Source organism: Molossus molossus, unplaced genomic scaffold (genome assembly GCF_014108415.1).
Source record: "Molossus molossus isolate mMolMol1 unplaced genomic scaffold, mMolMol1.p scaffold_m16_p_5, whole genome shotgun sequence".
NCBI lineage: Eukaryota > Metazoa > Chordata > Mammalia > Chiroptera > Molossidae > Molossus > Molossus molossus.
The window spans coordinates 80,167,724-80,186,617 of NW_023425388.1; positions in this window are offsets into that span (position 1 = coordinate 80,167,724).

Here is an 18,894-nt window from a genome sequence, read left to right on the forward strand (position 1 = left end):
TGTGCTGATGTTGCTGAGAGTGTGAGTGCTCACAAAACAACAATCACAGGCAATTGAAGAGGTAGAAAAACTGTTGTTGATTTGGATAAACTAAAAACACTTAGCCCAGCATTTCGTGGGAAGGAATGTGAAAAAGCGAAGAATGCTGCACCCCTGGAAAGAGTGTTGAAAGTGATTCCTTTAAGGCTAGTAGGGGGTGGTTGGATAAATTTAAGAAAAAAAGTGTTTGTTTATTGATTAAACGGTACATTAAGACATATAGTGTATATAAGAAAGGTTAAAACAGGGAATAATTTAGGGGGTTGGAATGGATTAATTCAATATACATTATTTCTAAGGGGAAAATGATCCAGGTTTTGAACAAATTGCTTCTCAAACAGCCTTTTGGAATGAATTATGTTCAATAACTGAGGTTCCATTGTACATAGTAAACTATATATATTATAACATATAGTATATACTATAATATATAGTACATATATACTATAATATACTATATATAGTATACCATAAATATATAAATATATTGATATGTATATATGAATATATATTAAGTATATATAAACATATTTATATGTAGACATATATATGTGTGTGCATAGACATAGACATATATCTATGGTAAAGTATATATCTATGGCATCTAAATGTAGTATATGTATATATGCAGTATACATATAGTATATAGAGAATACCTATATATAGTATATATAGACATACTGATGGTCTCTGACTTATGATGTTATTACTTCATAATGGTGTGAAAGTGATATGCATTCTGTAGAAATTGTATTTAGAATTTTAAAATTTGATCTGTTCTTGGGTTAGTGATATGTGAAAGGGTATGTAATGTTTTAAAGGGGTAAAGGTAAAAGCTCTCAAAAGGAGGAAACTGTGAAAAATGAGTTGCTTGCATGACCCTTGCTCAGACTTCTGTTGAGTAAGGATTATCAGATTAGGTGAATTCCAAAATGGTGGCAGAGTGAATGGAAGCTACACAGACTGTCTCCCAGGACCAAACTAGAACTACAACGAAAATAAAAAAATATTGCTGGGGAAAAAGCAACAGAAAAGCAGCTTGGGAGGATCATATAACCAGGGACACTGACTCGATCCTGGTAAGATTGCTGAGGTGCGAGAGGGCAGCTGGGAGCCCACAGAGAGCAGCGGCCTTAGCTGAGAGCAGCGCCCTCAGGATAAACTCCTAAGAGGCTCCACAGTGCAGAGCTGGGACAGATGCTAAAATAGCCACAGCCACTCACCTTGGGCTCTGGCAGAGGGAGGGCAGACAGGACAGAAACTGTGTGGGGACACTTGAGATTTGGAGGGGGCTCAGAGCTTATGCTAAGTTGCAGCCACACAGGACAGTGGCCATCTTAGTCCTTCCCAGGGCTCTGGGAGAGGTGGCAGCCCCTCCCTTGGAGATTCAACCACACCAAGGTGGGACATTAAAATGCAAATTGAGGCTCACTAATAACCAACATCTGCCCCACCCTTGGGAAATCCCCTTATGCTGAACACCTGAGAGAGTTTTTTATTCAACTGACAACCAAAAACTCTTCACGTAACCCCTACTGATAGCCTCTAGGCAAAGAGCTAGAAGATAACGGTACTGTTCCTGGGCTAGCAACTCTAACCAAGAAAGTAAGACTTGACAGTGGAGTTTAATGTGGGTCCTGCCTCGCTCATCCAAACCAGGAGAGGGAGCCACAAACAGCAGTACACCAATGCCCACAGGGAAAATTTTGGCAGGCTCCAAAGCCCACTGTGATAGCCAAAATGGTGAAACACAGAATCAAAAGCCAAATGAAAGAACAAGAGACCTCTACTGAAGATGAGATCAATGTGGAGCAGTTAAGCAAGTTAACAGAGCTAGAATTCAGAGTCATGATGTTGAGGAAGCTCAACAGCTTGAGGAAGGAAAGAGAGATGTTGAAAATTAACAAGTTGGAAATTAAAAACCACCAAGAAGAAATGAAAAATGACATATCAGAAATAATGAACAAATTGGAAGGTCTAAAGAGCAGAGTAGAGGAAGCTGAAGACCGGATCAGTAAATTAGAAGACAGGGTAGAAAAAAATCAACCAATCAGAAAATCAAAAGGAAAAAATGATTAAAATACCAGGAAGACAGCTTAATAGAACTGTGGGACAACTGGAAACGTCATAATATTCGCATCATAGGAGTCCCCGAAGAAGAAAATGAGCAAGGGTTAGAGAATATATTCAAAGAAATAGTGACAGAAAACTTCCCTAATTTGGAGGAGGAAGAAGGCATTCAAGTTCAAGAAGCACAGAGAGCCCCAAGTAAGAAGAACCCAAAGAGGCCCACACCAAGACACATAGTAATTAAAATGCCAAAAATTAAAGACAAAGAGAATTCTAAAAGCAGCAAGAGATAAGCAACAGGTTACCTACAAAGGAACCCCCATAAGGCTATCAGCTGAATTCTCAACAGAAACACTACAGGCGAGAAAGGAATGGCACAAAATAATCAAGGTTATGAAAAACAATGATCTGAATCCAAGACTAATCTATCCAGCAAGGCTATCATTCAACATAGAAGGTCAAATAAAGAGCTTCCCAGACAAAAAAAAAAGGCTAACAGAATACATTAGCACCAAACCAGCACTGCAAGAAATGTTAAAAGGACTGCTGTAATTAGTAGAAGAAATAGGAAGAAAAATAGAACCACACTAAACAAAAATGGCAATAAATAAGTACATATCAATAATCACCTTAAACGTAAATGGATTGAATGCTCCCATAAAAAGACACAGAGTAGCTGATTGGATAAGAAAGCATGACTCATCTGTATGTTGATTACCAGAGACCCACTTCACAACAAAAGACTCACATGGGTTGAAAGTGAAGGGATGGAAAAAAATCTTTCAAGCAAACAGAAAGGAAAAGAGCTGGGGTAGCAATACCCATATCTAATAAAATAGATTTCAAAATGAAGGCCATAACTAGAGACAAAGAAGGCCACTACATAATATTGAAAGAATCTATCCAACAGGAAGATATAACCTTGATAAACATATATGCACCCAATATAGGGGCACCAAAATATATTAAAAATCTTCAAGAGGACTTCAAAGGAGAAATCGACAGCAATACAATCATAGCAGGGGACCTCAATACCCCATGGCATCACTGGATAGATCCTCTAGACAAAAATTTGCAAGGAAACAGAGACTCTAAATGAAGCACTAGACCAAATGGATTTCATAGATATCTACAGAGAATTACACCCCAAAATTACAGAATCACATTCTTCTCAAGTGCACATGGGACATTCTCAAGGACAGACCACATGTTAGGGCACAAACTAAGTCTCTACAAGTTCAAGAAGACTGAAATCATATCAAGCATCAGATCACAATGGCACGAAACTAGAAATCAATTGCAACAAAACATGCAAAGACATTTGAACACGTGGAGGCTAAATAACATGTTATTAAACAATGAATGGGTTACTGAGGAGATCAAGGAAGAAATTAAAAACTTCCTGGAAACCAATGAAAATGAACACACGACAACACAAAATCTATGGGATACAGCAAAAGCAGTTCTGAGAGGGAAGTTCACAGCACTACAGACCTACCTCAAGAAACAAGAAAAATTTCTAATTGACTGTCTAATCTCACAACTTAAAGAATTAGAAAGCAAACAAAAAGAAAACCCCAGAGCAAGTAGAAGGAAGGAAATAGTAAAGATCAGAGCAGAAATAAATGACATGGAGACCCAAAAAAAAACAACAAAAAAAACAATTCAAAGGATCAATGAAACAAAGAGCTGGTTTTTCGAAAAGATAAACAAGATTGATGGACCATTAGCTAGACTCACCAAAAAACAAAGCGAGAGAACCCAATGCACAAAATCAGAAATGAAAGAGGAGAAGTAACAACTGACACCATAGAAATACAAAAGATTATTTACTACTGCTATGAACAATTATATGGCAACAAATTAGACAATCTAAGCGAAATGGACAAATTTCTAGAAACACACAGTCTCCCAAAACTGGACCAGGAAGAGATAAAAAACTTGAACAGACCAATAACAACTAAGGAAATTGAAGAGGTAATCAAGACTCTCCCAGCAAACAAAAGCCCAGGCCTGGATGGCTTCACCGGGGAGTTTCACTGAACATTCAAAAAAGAACTAACACCCATTCTCCTCAAACTATTTCTAAAAATTCAAGAAGAATGAGGACTTCCAAACTCCTTTTATGAGGCCAGCATAATTCTAATTCCAAAACAAGAAAAAGACACTACAAAGAAAGAAAACTACAGGCCTATATCACTGATGAATGTAGATGCCAAAATCCTGAACAAAATACTAGCAAATCGGATCCAGCAATACATCAAAAAAATTATCCACCATGACCAAGTGGGATTCATCCCAGGGATGCAAGGCTGGTACTATATTCACAAATCAATAAATATGATACACCTTATAAACAAAATTAAAAACCGCATGATCATATTAATAGATACTGATAAAACATTTGACAAAATCCAGCATCCATTTCTCTGTACAGCAGGCCGATGCTCCAATCGCTGAGCCAAACCGGCCAGGGCACCATCCATTTCTGATAAAAACACTCAGCAATGTGGGAATAGAGGGATCCTATCTTGACATAATAAAGGCCATATATGAAAGACCTACAGCCAACATCATATTCAATGGGCAAAAACTAAAAGCATTTCCCTTAAAAACAGGAAAAAGACAGGGATGCCCACTTTTACCACTCTTATTTAACATCGTACTGGAAGTTTTAGCCACAGCAACTAGACAGGAAGAAAAAATAAAGGGATCCAAATTGGAAAGGAGGAAGTGAAACTGTCATTATTTGCAGATGGCATGACATTATACATAGAAAACCCTAGAGACTCCATCAAAAATCTACTAGACTTAATAAATGAATTTGTCAAGGTAGCAGGATACAAAATTAACATCAAGAAATCGGTGGCATTCTTATACACCAATGATGAAATCACAGAAAGAGAAACTGAAAAAACAATCCCATTTACCATCATGACAAAAAAATTAAGATACCTAAGAATAAACTTAACAAAGAAGTAAAGGACCTATTTGCAGAAAACTGCAGGTTATTGAAAAAAGAAACAGAGGAAGATATAAAAACGTGGAAGCACATACCTTGTTCATGGATTGGAAGAAATAACATCATTAAAATGTCCATATTACATCAGATAAGGGTTAATTTCCAAAATATATAGAGTACTCATACAATTCAACAAAAGGAAGACAAGGAACCCAATTAAAAAATGGGCAGAGGAGCTGAATAGACACATCTCCAAACAGGACATACAAATGGCCAAGAGACATATGAAGAAATGCTCAACATCACTAATCATCAGAGAGATGCAAATTAAAACAACAATGAGGTATCACCTTACACCTGTCAGAATGGCAACCAACAACAAATCATCAAACAACAAGTGTTGGCGAGGGTGTGGAGACCTACAGCCAACATCATATGGGCCAGGTGGAGACAAGGGGACTCTAGTACACTGCTGGTGGGAATGCAGACTGGTGCAGCCACTATGAAAAACAATATGGAGTTACTTCAAAAGATTAAAAATTGAACTGCCATTTGACCCAGTGATCCCACTTGTAGGAATATACCCTAAGAAGCCTGAAACACCAATCAGAAAGAATATATGTACCCCCATGTTCGTAGCAGCACTATTTATAATAGCTAAGCTCTGGAAACAGCCCAAGTGTCCATCAGTAGACGAATGGATAAGAAAGCAGTGGTACATATACACAATGGAGTACTATGCAGCTATAAGAAAGAAAGATGTCGTATCCTTTGAGATGACATGGAGGGAACTGCAAAGTATTATCCTAAGTGAAACAAGTCAAGCAGAAAAAGACAAATACCACATGATCTCAATTATTTGTGGAATATAATGAATATAACAGTCTGAGGAATATGGTAGACCCAGAAACATGGACGAAAGGTACAGACTGACAATCCTCAGAAGAGGTGCTGGTGGGGAGAGGGAAGAGATAAACCACAGAACTTATATGCATGTACGCATGACCAATGGACATAGACAACAAAGCTGGGTGGGTGCATTCGAACGAGGGTGTCAATGGGGTAAAAAAGGAGAAACATCTGTAACAGAAATAAAATAAAATAAAATAAAATAAAATAAAATAAAATAAAATGAAACAAAATAAAAGGTATTATCAGATAATCTGCAAAGTGGACAATGGGCCAGGCAGAGTTCATGAGCAGGAACTGACAGAAGCTAGAAGTAGAGTATATAATCTAAACCCCAAGTATTATTTGAGGCTGGCACCTTTTTGGGCTCATCCTGCCTGCCCCCATGCGCATGTAATAATATCATTTTGCTCTACATTGGCATTGCTTTGTGGATGTGATCTCCCACCAGCTCAGACCTTTTAATCTGCAGTATGATACTCTCTCTCATGGTGCTCGGTAGTGGCAGAGAGCTTCCAGTCAGCCAAGTGATCCTGAGGGTAAACAACAGATATTCTGCAGCATACTGTATTGTAAGTGTATTTTTGGATATTGTGTTTTTGCAGCCCAACATGTCTACAAAAAGCCCATCTATATTTTCCACTTCTGGTGAGAAAAAGAGAAAGGCAATTACTCTTGAGGTGAAACTCAAGATAATTGCTCAACTGTAGGCTAATTAAATATTCTGAACATGTTTAAGGTAGGCTAACCAACCTATGATATTAGGTAGGTTAGCTTTATTAAATGCATTTCCAATTTACAACATTTTTAACTACAATAGGTTTATTTAGACATAACCCCATCTTAAGTCAAGGGGCATTTTGTATGTACAGTATACATAGATGTGTATATGTATTACATGTACTATAGTACGTATATAATATTTACATTATATGGTAAATTTACATGTACTGTAGATACATAGATTGATAGATACTACAGATACAGTATTTTATATACATATACTATGTATATGCTATAGCTATATATCTATATAAATGTATGAACATAATACTATATTTTACCAAGTCTTTTGGGTCCCTTTCAGGTGATTTTACATATAACCTCTGTTCTTATGTATTGATTTTATGGCTTGTTGAAAACATATCTTTCTTTTAAATTCTTAGAAATTAATGCCTAAAATATCTTCTAGTCTTTTTGTAATGTTGCCCATGGCCCAGATTAGGGAATAGGATTGCTCTGAGTAATCGTTGCTGCTGAGAGGATCTGAAATAATCATCAGAATCAGGTTTAGAACAAAAAAAAAAAGGTGAAACATGCTAATTGAAAGTTGTTTTGAGAGTACAGAGATAGAATTCACAATTAACTACTATTTTTGAAAATGAATATATTGGTTATATTTTATAGTTGTTTATTGATAATCCCTATACATTATTCAAAAGTCAAGTAATCACATTTATTTTCTGTGGGGTTGGGGGGCTGGAAGATGGATGATTTGTAACCTTGTGTTAATGCATTCTCTCTACCTTGCCAGCCCAGGTGCTACTGAGTGCTTCATTTGCATATGAGTAAGATGAGGTTTGAATGGGTGGACTAATGGGTCCTAGGACTCAAGAATGTCTGTGTTTGTTTTCTTTTAGTTTCAAAGTCTCTTTCCAAGAAAAAGCAAGAGACAAAGCTAGGCTGTATAGTTTACAGAGAGGCCATCTCAAGGAAATAATTTACATAAATCCACTTGTAACCTGGGGGTACCAATCTGTAAATAAACTGGACTGTGTCCTAAGATCCAGAGCATTTGCTGCCTTGCAAAGCTCCCCCTCACTCCAAGCAGCCTGTGCTTGTAGTTTCATTGCGTTGCACCAATCCCGGCAGGCCGAGAGAAGGCAATTTTCAATTAATCTATAAATATGCCCAAAATTAGATATGTGTTTAAGTATATGCTTCAAAATAAGTATATGTCATTAAAAATAATGACAACAGTTTGGTCAGTATGGCTCAGTGGTTGAGCACTGACCCATACACCAAGAGGTCACTGGTTCGATTCCCAGTCAGGACACATGCCCAGGTTGTGGGCCTGATCCCCAGGGAGGGGCATGCAGGAGGCGGCCAATAATGTTCTCTCTCATCATTGTTTCTATCTCTCTCTCCCTCTCACTTTCTCTCTCTCTAAAATCAATAAAGGAAAAAAAATAATGACAACAGTAATTCTAAAGCGTATTGAGTTATTAATGTACTAAGAAGTAATGATTGAATTCATGTGCCTAGCTATGAATATTTACAGTATTAAAAAAAACACCTGTATTTTCTTTATTGTTTGAGTTGAGTTATACTTAGCTTTAATCTCTACTACAATAAAAAGGAGCTTAGGCATAAACAATATTTGAAAACAAATAATGGCAATGATCAAAATATATTGAGTATATTGTGTGCTAGGCACAGAACTACTTAATGTATATAATCTCGTTTCATCTGCTCCTAGTGACTCTGAGGTAGATCAAATTTTTCCCATTTTATTGAAGACGCTGAGACTCTGAGAGGCTAGGAAATTCAGGATCACACAGCTAATGAGTGATATAGTAGGCATCCTAATTCAGAACTGCAAAATATGGTTTTATCAATTATATTATCCATTCACTCTTCAAATTCTGAATAAGTGGATTGCCAGTGAGAAAGAGGCAATTAAGAAGCTGGTATAGTGAAAAAATGCTTCATCTATAGCTAATCTACAAATGGGAATTGATTTTATGTGTAAAAAAGAAAAAAGGAAAAAGAGAACAAACAACTAAATATATAAATAAAGATTAGTTAAATATAGTTCATAGTAGATTAATGATCCTCATAGAGAGGACATAACCACTGGTTGACCCAAGAGCTGGACCTGGGCAATTGGAGGTTCCTCACCTTTCCCCTTTTCCTTGAAATGTGTGTTCCATCTACTGTTCCTATAACCAGAGCTGTTTCAAAACCATAGCCTTGAGAGAGCAATGTGTTATTGAGACCATCTGGATGGTATACATTACTGAATTCATTTAAGGCTCTGTATAAACTTTTAAGATTCTAGCAAGGTGGGGAGATCTACTTGTCTTGTGGATGTCCAACACAAACCTTGCACATAGTTTCTCTTGCTTACTGAAACTGCTACCTACCAATCTGCAGTGGGATGTCTTTTTCTTTGGTCTCTCTTTGCCCTCTGTGTATACAATCCAGGCTGAAAATCAACAATTGGTGAACCAGCCCTGGCCGGTTTGACTCATTGGCTAGAGCATTGGCCCAGGGATCAAAGGGTCTGGAGTTCGATTTCTGGTCAAGAGCACGTACTTGGATTGAAAATTCAATCCCTGGCCCCAGTTGGGGTCATGCAGGAAGCAATCAATTGATGTGTCTTTCTCACATCAATGTTTCTCACTCTCTCTCTTTTCCCCTCTCTCCCTTCCACTCTGTCTAAAAATCAATTAAAAAATATCCAAGGGGGAGGATTAATAAACAAATAAACAAACAAACAATTAGTGAACCAGTCAGTAGACCAAAAAAATGGTTCTATGGGGAAAATCCTGAATTGGCCATTGACCTCTGTAGGGAGGGTGTTAGGTGCTTGTGTACTACCATGTGAGTACAGAGACATCTAAAAAATCCTGGCTTAGTTAATCCATTTGTTTGAGAAACTATGCATAGTGCATGTGGTATGGGACTTTGATAATTCATGTTGAACCCAGTTGTGGGGAAATATATTTATGATGTTGTGTAATACATTGTTGATCTTGGGGAAACTGACAAATTCCAGAAACAGTTATAGACTGTGAGAAAGACCTAAGACAGAGAGAGAAGTTGAAAAGCCAAAATCCCAATCAGCTGCAAAGGGTCTAGAAGTAAGGCAGAAATAAATGTGGTTTGATCTCATTGCTGCCAGGATCCCACCTGAAGAGCTAGACTGGTAACACAATGTTGTGTTGGTTGGCCTGTGGAAAGCCTTAAAATCTGAACAATTGTTTAGACCGGCCACACCTGCCCCTATCCTCCCTGTTCTTCCCCTATACCTGCCTCAGCAGGATCTGCAAGGATACAATTCTATGTGGGGTTGGTGCCTCCCACACCCAAGGTATAGGCTGCAGGTGGGGGCCATTGGAGGCCTCTGGGGGCCTCATATTAAGCTCACTAGTCACTCATCCCCCAGAAATAAACAAAAGGTGATGGCTCTGGTTGATACCAGAACAGAATATACTCTATCTAATACATAGTAACCCTCAGAATTTCTCTGGTCTCTTCAGCACCATTGACAGTTATGGAGCACAAATGATTATGGTTAGAAAGGTTCTTTTGACACTGCAAATTGGCCATTCTCCCCCACAAGAATACAAGGTTTTTATCTCTTCAAAACCAGAAAACATATTTGGCATTGATGTTATACAAGGTCAGACTCTGCAAACCTCTGTGGGTGAATTCTTCTTCTTCTGTGTTAAAGTAATCAAACCAGTGCTGAGGGGGAAACAACACTGGGAACCAGTAAGTCTACTGCTCCCTCAAAGTGTGGTAATTGTGAAACAATATAAATTACTTGGGGGAGGAGGAATAAGACAATAGGACAATCTATGTAAGAACTGCGATGAGTAATTATTGCACACTCTGCCCACGGTACTTTCAACAACCCCATATGACTTGTAGAAAAGCCAAACTCATGGCACATGATTGTGGATTACTGAGAATTGAACAAGGTAGTCCCCCCCATTCATGTGGCTGTAACAAGCACTGATACCATCTTAGATATCTTGGCCATTATCGTAGAAATGTACAATGCTGTACTGGATTTAGCCTTTTTTTTTTTTAGTATAGCCTTGAATTCTGAGTCACAATAATCAATTTGCTTTTACATGAGAGGGACAACAGTGGACTTTACAGGTACTTCCCCAAGGCTACATGCATAGCCCTTCAATATTTCATTGGATAGTGGTCCAAGATCTCTTCCTCTTGTCCTTTCCCACATCTGTAAAATGGTCCTATTATGTGATGAAATAGCGTTAACAGGAAGACTTGCCTCTGCTGCAGAACACTGCCATGTTTGCTGGACCATCTGCAAGGGAGAGGATGGGTGGTAAACCCACAGAAAATTCAAGCCCAGGCATCACCAAAATTTTTTTGAGATATATGTAGACGAGTACCTCCAAATACCATGGTCCTTCTTCCTGTGGCAGCCCCTATGGCCTGTAGAGAGGAAGTGGAGGAAATTCCCTGCTATACAGATGGGTCTGGTCAGGACAACCCATCTACTTAGATTGAAGTAGTGATTCAGCTCAACACTGACACCATCTGGATGGAAACAGGAACAAATCACAACAGCTAGTGGTCTAAACTCAAAGGTTTGGCTGGTGATCACTCATGAGCCCTGGTTATTAACCCTTTGCACTGACAATTAGGCTGTTCTAAAGGTGATAACCATATGGCTTAGACAATGGGAGGCCAAGGGGTGAATAATCATGAATAGGTCCTGGTGGAGTCAGGACATATGGGAAGGCATTTGGGTTCTCCTGCAAGAGTCTGAGGCAGTCCTCTGTCTTTCATGTCTCAGCTCATAAGGTGCTGACAACCCCTGGCAATCAGGAAATTGATGCCTTAGCTTGGCAACTGATCTTTTGGTAGACACAACAGATCAGATTGGGCACATGAAAAGAGCAGCCACTGTAGCACCCAAAGTGGAATGGCATATTGCCAAAGATGCTGGATTGCCCTTGAAAAACAGTGAATTGGTTGATGCAACAATAGCATGTCCTGTGTGTTATAAACAATACCCAAAGAAGTCTGGAGCCATCCACCAGAGTTCCCAATGGATGAGAGATTGGTAAATTGATTATATTGGGCCCCTCTATCTGAGTGAGGGCTATAAATATGCCTCGGTTTTTGTGGACACTGTGTCTGGCCTAACCCTAGGTTTCTCCTATTGCCATGCAAACCAGGCTGCCACTATTAGGGGATTAGAGAAACCAAGTACCATATACATATACCTCCATCAAATAGACAGTAGCCAGGGGTCACATTTCAAAGGTCATGATGTGTGAGACTGGGAAAAAGAATGTGACATTGAATGGAGGTTCTATTTCCCTATACCTTACAAGCAACAGGGTAAATTGAAAGGAAGAATAGAACATAAAGTAGCAGATTAAATTATTAATGGGGAACACCACTTTGGTCCACCTTGGCTGGGTGGACTAAGGTAATGTCCCAGATTTTAATACCTTAAACTGATCAACCAGTAGGGCTTGTTGCCCCATTTTTCAGACTGGGACCCCTGCAGACACCCAACACTATAAAAATTTGGAAGGCAAGGGAGACAGCCATTGCCCTGACACTCATCATGGATCAATGTATTATGATGCTTGAGAACACCAAGCCCCATCACACCTGGGAAAGAGGTTCTACTGGAACATGCAATGGGACAGCTCACCTTGCACCCTTGAATGAGGAGAACTACTCAGTCTCCACTGGCATCTTGTTTTCCTGCTGCAAGCCAGAACTTCTGAAACACACTGTACCTGGTCATGCAACATGTGTCATGAAGAGGGGAGAATATAGGGGTCCGGGTTTGGCATATTTGCTCCCCGTCCATCTCCTCATGTCTGACAGTGTGGCCTCCCCTGGCCAGCACATAGAGTATACACAACTTGGTCAAGTTCCTGAAGATGCCCACTTCCCTCTCCTCAAGACCAGATGAACACATTGTGCCTTCCACTGGTAAGATTATTTGGCTGCCATCTGTGTTCCCTCCACTGGCCTGGGGAATGGTACATCACACATAAAAGCTCTTACTGTGTTCACCCAAGAAGCCTTGAATGATAGCCAGCAAAGCCTTTTTTTTACTGAACACTAAACTACCTCTAATGAGAAAAGCTGTCTTCCAAATTAGGATGGTCCTGGACTTTATTACTGCCTCATAAAAAGGCAACCGTGACATTATCCAAACAGAATGTTGTGTGTTCACACCTGTCGAGGCTGCTTATGTATCATCTGTGTTAAATCACACGAGGACACAAGTGAATGTTCTGAGTGATCCTTCCTCCAGCCTACGGGACTTGATAAATCAGTGATTTGCATCATGAGGTGCTTTGGGGGAAAATAAGTAATTTTGATCTATATTTTTTTTTCTTGCATGTGCCTATATTGTCCCTATGGTATTTGCTTCCAGTGCAGCCAGAGAGCTGCCAAATGAGCCTCCTCCGTGCTAATGAAACCTCTTGCTTATAACTCAGAGTGTATTGTGGAACGGAGGTGTGTGTAAGATTGCAAGAGCCCGTCATGAGGAGTGGAGTGTTGGAGAAGGTCATTGAGGGGAAGTGACCGCTGGTGGACTGTGAGCTCCATCTGCAAAATTGGAGGCTCCTCATCACCCCCACCCCTATCCTTTAAATTAAATGTATATTCTGCCCACAGTTTCCATAGCCCCAGCCATTTTCAAGGACACAGGCTTGAAAGAGCAATGTGTCATTGAGACCATCTGGATTAAATATGTGAAGAGACTAAACCCAGGTAAGACCTCTCTATAAACTATTAAGTGTCTGGCAGGAGGGTGCAGAAACCTACTCTTCTTTCTGCCACCTACCAAAGATGATTTTGTGGCAAGTTCCCTTGTTAATTAAACCTGCCACCTACAGTCTGGGATGGCCAGCTTCTTTCTCCAATCTCTCCTTGCCCTGTGTACAGGAGCCAATTTGCCAAACAACAGTGGAATATTGAGAACTTCATTTTCTTTGAAGTTAAAATCCTATTTAAAATTTTTTCTAACTTACTAAGCTTTGATTACAGAAGCTTGACATTATAACATGGGAGTAAACATGGAAACTGTTTTTGAGATATTGCTTGCAATTACTGATAGAGATGAGGATATTAGAAAAAGCATCTGCAAGATCTATTGCTGTTTCTTCATGCATGGAGAAATGAAGCACAGATTACTTAGAGTTTGCCCAAAAGATCTACGAATTAGTGTTATTGTGATTGTTTATTTTTACTGTGTTTCTTATATTAATGTGATGAAAAAATATTCAAAAGGAGTAGGGAAAGAAGAGGATAAAGGTAAACTTAAAACCACAAGATATATATATATATATATTTTAAAATTAATTTCTTCCCCACCAACTCCACTCTCTTATTTAAGTGTCTGCTACGTGTTTCCCCATAACTTCAGATACATAGTGGTAGAATAGACCATAGATTTCTCAAATATTTACTTTATAGTAATATGCTTAATACTATTACCAATGCATTGACACATTCCCAGGGTCTTTGAGATGAAATCCTAAACATATATGAAAATAGTAGAGGACCTTTTTCAACTCTAGACAATAATCACGTGAAAGATTATGTGGATTCATAATTTGTTAGAATGTGTTTTCAACTGCCTTTATGCTACTATTTCCTATGTCATCTTTTTTCATGCAGTCCACAGTTCTATCTTCCTCTAAACTCTTGAGTGTAAACTACTTATAATATTTATTTATATCACACACTGCTTTTTATTAAATTCCCTAAGTAGGTTTTCATATTTCAAATCATAAGAAGCTAATTGATGTAGGGCAGTGTACACTTTAAACAACACACCTCTCCCTGAGCCTAGCATTTTATGTTTGTTAAGTGAAGTAATAAAAACACAAAAGTTATTCAGCCAACATAGCTTCTCTTTAGAACTTGTGTTGATGTTATGTACTTTAGTTTAGTAGAAAATAATAGATACATATATCAACTTATTAAAGATATTTTTAACCAGAAAAAATCATAGGTTAAAAAAGAACTCTCTTTTTTTTTGGGGGGGGGGGACTTCTGCCTCTTAATAAAGCAAACAGAAAAGGCCCATGGTAAAAATAATTTTAGTAAAATGATGATTGAAAGAAGACAGTACAGAGTTGTAACATTAGCAGTTTTTGTTTAGTATTCCATAAAGCACATATATAGATTCTTTTAATAAAAAAGTAAAAGTAGAAAAACACAAATGTCAAAAAAATTATTTATGTCAAGTTTGAAATTCGATAGCTAGATGACTTCCTGAACATTATTAAATTAAGTCACTAGTTCATTTTTGAAAATCTATTTTCTAGATGGTTCAACAGGTGTTTACTAGTCAGCTTTAAATGGAAATGCATATTAAAATGGTTCAAATTATTAGCATGCAATCCAATTTGTCCAAAGATGGAAATGATTTAATGACGTGGCAATCCCAGTGTATTAAAAATAGAATTTTAAAAGTGTGTGTAGGGCACTCAAGGAAGTGGGGAGGTAAGTTTTGTTCTTTGCCAGACACTTTCTCAGTGTATTTGCATGTCTACCCTCATTTAACCTACTTGATAATGCTATGGGGTAGACCTATTATAATCCCCACTTAAGATATAATGAGAATGAGGTTTCTAGAAAGGTTTTTCAATAAAACACCTTATAGTGCATGAGGATATAAGCTCTTCTAGGTGCTATTTCCTGCCAATATCACTATACTTTTGTTTATTCTCACTATTCACGACTAGCAATATGTATATAATAGCCAGTTTTTTTGTCTATAAGCTTTTTTAATTATTCAAAACTCACTGATCTCACCAGTGCCTCGTTCTCCTTCTGAAGGGCTCACCAACAGAGCACTTAGGCACCACCCTGCATGTACCTTTAATTTATCTGCTGCAGCTTTCGTTTGGCTGCTAAACTGCCGAGGGCAGGGATCACATCTGCACCTTTAGCTTTAGCTGGGGTCCCCTGCAAAACAGAACCTGCTATCAAGTACTTATAGAAAGATAAAATGCCAGGGCAGAAAGACTGTGTGAAAGAGGAAGTGGGACAGGGAAGGAGGAAGAGAAAATATAAGGCCATTATTGTGAGCTGGTCACAGCCTCATAGGACAAAGCATCTGGTTGCTCAGAAACATACGATGTTTCTCAGGGCAGCCTTATGAAAATACTATACCTATGAGGAGTCATGTGGAAGGAAGAAATGGGCGTGCACCCCCATCCTCCTTCCTGTCTCCTGCCTTTCACTGGTTAAAGATAGACCCATTGGATGTTACCACTCTCTGCACTCTTGATTGGTCCCCAGAACTCTAGGGCAGCATTTTATCTGCTTCTCATAAAAGGAGCAGCCATCACTCAGCATTTTGATTTTTTGTTTATAATGGATGTCTTTGACTTTAATTTTATTTATTTATTTTATCCTCACCCGAGGACATTTTTCCATTTTGTTCAGATAGAGTGGGAGAGAGAAAGAGGAAGAAAGAGAGAGAAAAACATCGACGTGAAAGAAACACATCATGTGGCTGCCACCTGCATGACCAACCAGGGCCGGGACAAACTGCAACCGAGGTACATGCCCTTATCGGGAACCGAACCCGGGTCTCTCTGGACCGCAGGCCGATGCTCTAACCGCTGAGCCAAACTGGCCAGAGCTTTAATTTTGTTTTTTAACATATTGCATTAAAACGTACTTTTTCTTGATTATTCATTTTTTTGCAACCACTAAAAATTTGTACCCAAAGTGAAATACCTTACTTGCTTCACTGAAGTCCCAAACCTCCATATAATTCCATATTTCTACACGTCTGAGTTGCCCAACATGACACTACATTGAAATGGACAATCTGCATCTCACCAAATGCAGGACCTCAAAGATCACTGGGCTCCAAGCAAAGCCAGAATTGCCTTAACTAACTAACTAACTAACTAATTAATTAATTAATTAAACAAACATATATGTATGAAGGTTCTGTGTGCCAGTAAAGGTGTTAGCGCATGGCTGTGGAAATGACGGACTGAAACTATCATATCTAAACATTTAATTTCTAATGTGATACCCTTTAATTAAAAAAAAAAATTTGCATTGGTACATAACTAGTCTGTTTACCTTACATAATTAAAATGTCTGAAATACCCAGCACTCTTAAAGAGAAACCAATGGCTTAAGCTCAATGTTGACTTTTATATCAAAGTTACCATTTTATAGAAAAATATTGAGACCACAGTCTATAAGCATGCCCTACTTGTAAACTACATACTCAAATATCTTTCATGAAAACAACTGCTTGACAGAAACCTCATATCCAAGTACATTACTATTGTAGGATCTTATATACTACTCTTTTAAATACTTTTAAAAAACCTATCTTTATTGTTGAATGTATTACTGATATCCCTCTTTTCCCCCCCTTGACACCCCCTCCCTAATCTCGTACCCCTCCTGCTTTCCCCACACTATTGTCTGTGTCTATTGGTTATGCATATATGCATATAAGTTCTTTGGTTTCTCTCATCTCATCCCACCTTCCCCCTTCCCTTTGAGGTTCATCAGTCTAACCAATTTGTACTTCTTAATTCCTTCATCTTTTTCACCTAACTCCCCTCCCATCTGGCAACCAACTAAAAGTTCTCTGTATCTATGAGTCTGTTTCTGTTCTGCTTGCTCATTTTGTTTGTAGATTCAATTGTTGATAGATATGTATTTATTGCCACTTTATTGTTCATATTTTTCTCTTCTTCTTCAAGAAGACTCATCAACATTTTACATAATACTGGTTTGGTGGTGATGAACTCCTTTAGCTTTTTCTTGTCTGGGAAAATCTTTACATGGCCATCGATTCTCAATGATAGCTTTGCAGGATAGAGTAATCTTGGTTGTAGGTCCTTGATTTTCATCACTTTAAATATTTTTTGCCACTCCCTCCTGGCCTGCAAAGTTTCTTTTCTCTTTTTGTTTCCTCACCCAAGGTCATTTTTTCCCCCCCATTTTTTGTTCAGATAGAGTGAGAGAGATAGAAAGGAAGAGAGAGAGAGAGACATTATTGTGAAAGGTACACATCGAGTGGCTGCCACCCACACGACCAACCAGGGCAGGGGACAAACTACAACTGACGTACATGTCCTTAGCGGGAACCAAATCCAAGTCTCTCTGGACCATGGGCCAATGCTCTAACCGCTGAGCCAAACCAGTCAGGGCTGCAAAGTTTCTTTTGAGAAATCAGCTGACAGCCTTATAAGAGCTTCGTGGTAGGTAACTAACTGCTTTTCTCTTGCTGCCTTTTTTTTTTTTTTTTTGTATCCTCACCTGAGGACATTTTTTCCATTTTTTGTTCAGGTAGAGTGGGAGGGAGAGAGAGGAACAGAGAGAGAGAGAGAAACATCGATGCGAAAGGAACACATCGAGTGGCTGCCACCCGCACAACCGACCAGGGCCGGGGACAAACTGCAACCGAGGTACGCGCCCAGCGGGAACCGAACCCGGGTCTCTCTGTACCGCAGGCCGACGCTCTAACCGCTGAGCCAAACCGGCCAGGGCTTTCTCTTGCTGCTTTTAAGATTCTCTCTTTGTTTTTAACCTTTTGCATTTTGATGATGATGTGTCTTGGTGTGGACCTCTTTGGGTTCATCTTGTTTGGAACTCTCTGTGCTACCTGGACGTGTATGTCTGTTTCTTTCACTGAGTTAGGAAAATTTTCTGTCATTTTTTCAAGTAGATTTTCAGTTTTTTGCCCTCTCTCTTCTCCTTTGGGCACTCCCATGATGCAAGTGTTGGTATGCTTGAAGTTGTCCCACAGACTCCTTATACTATCCTCATTTTTTTTGGATTCTTTTTTCTTTTTGCTGTTCTGATTGGGTGTTTTTTGCTTCCTTATATTTCAAATCGATGGTTTGCTTCTTGTTTTCACCTACTCTGCTATTGATTCCCTGTAAATTATTCTTTATTTCAGTTAATGCATCCTTCATTTCTGACTGGTCCTGTATTATGCTCTTGAGGCCCTCACTGAGTTCATTGAGCATCCTTATAAGCAGTGTTTTGAACTCTGCATCTGTTAGATTATTTATCTTTATTTTATTTAGTTCTTTTCCTGGAGTTTTGTTCTGTTCTTTCATTTGGGACATGTTTCTTTGTCTGCTCATTTTGGCTGCCTCCCTGTGTTTGTTTCTATG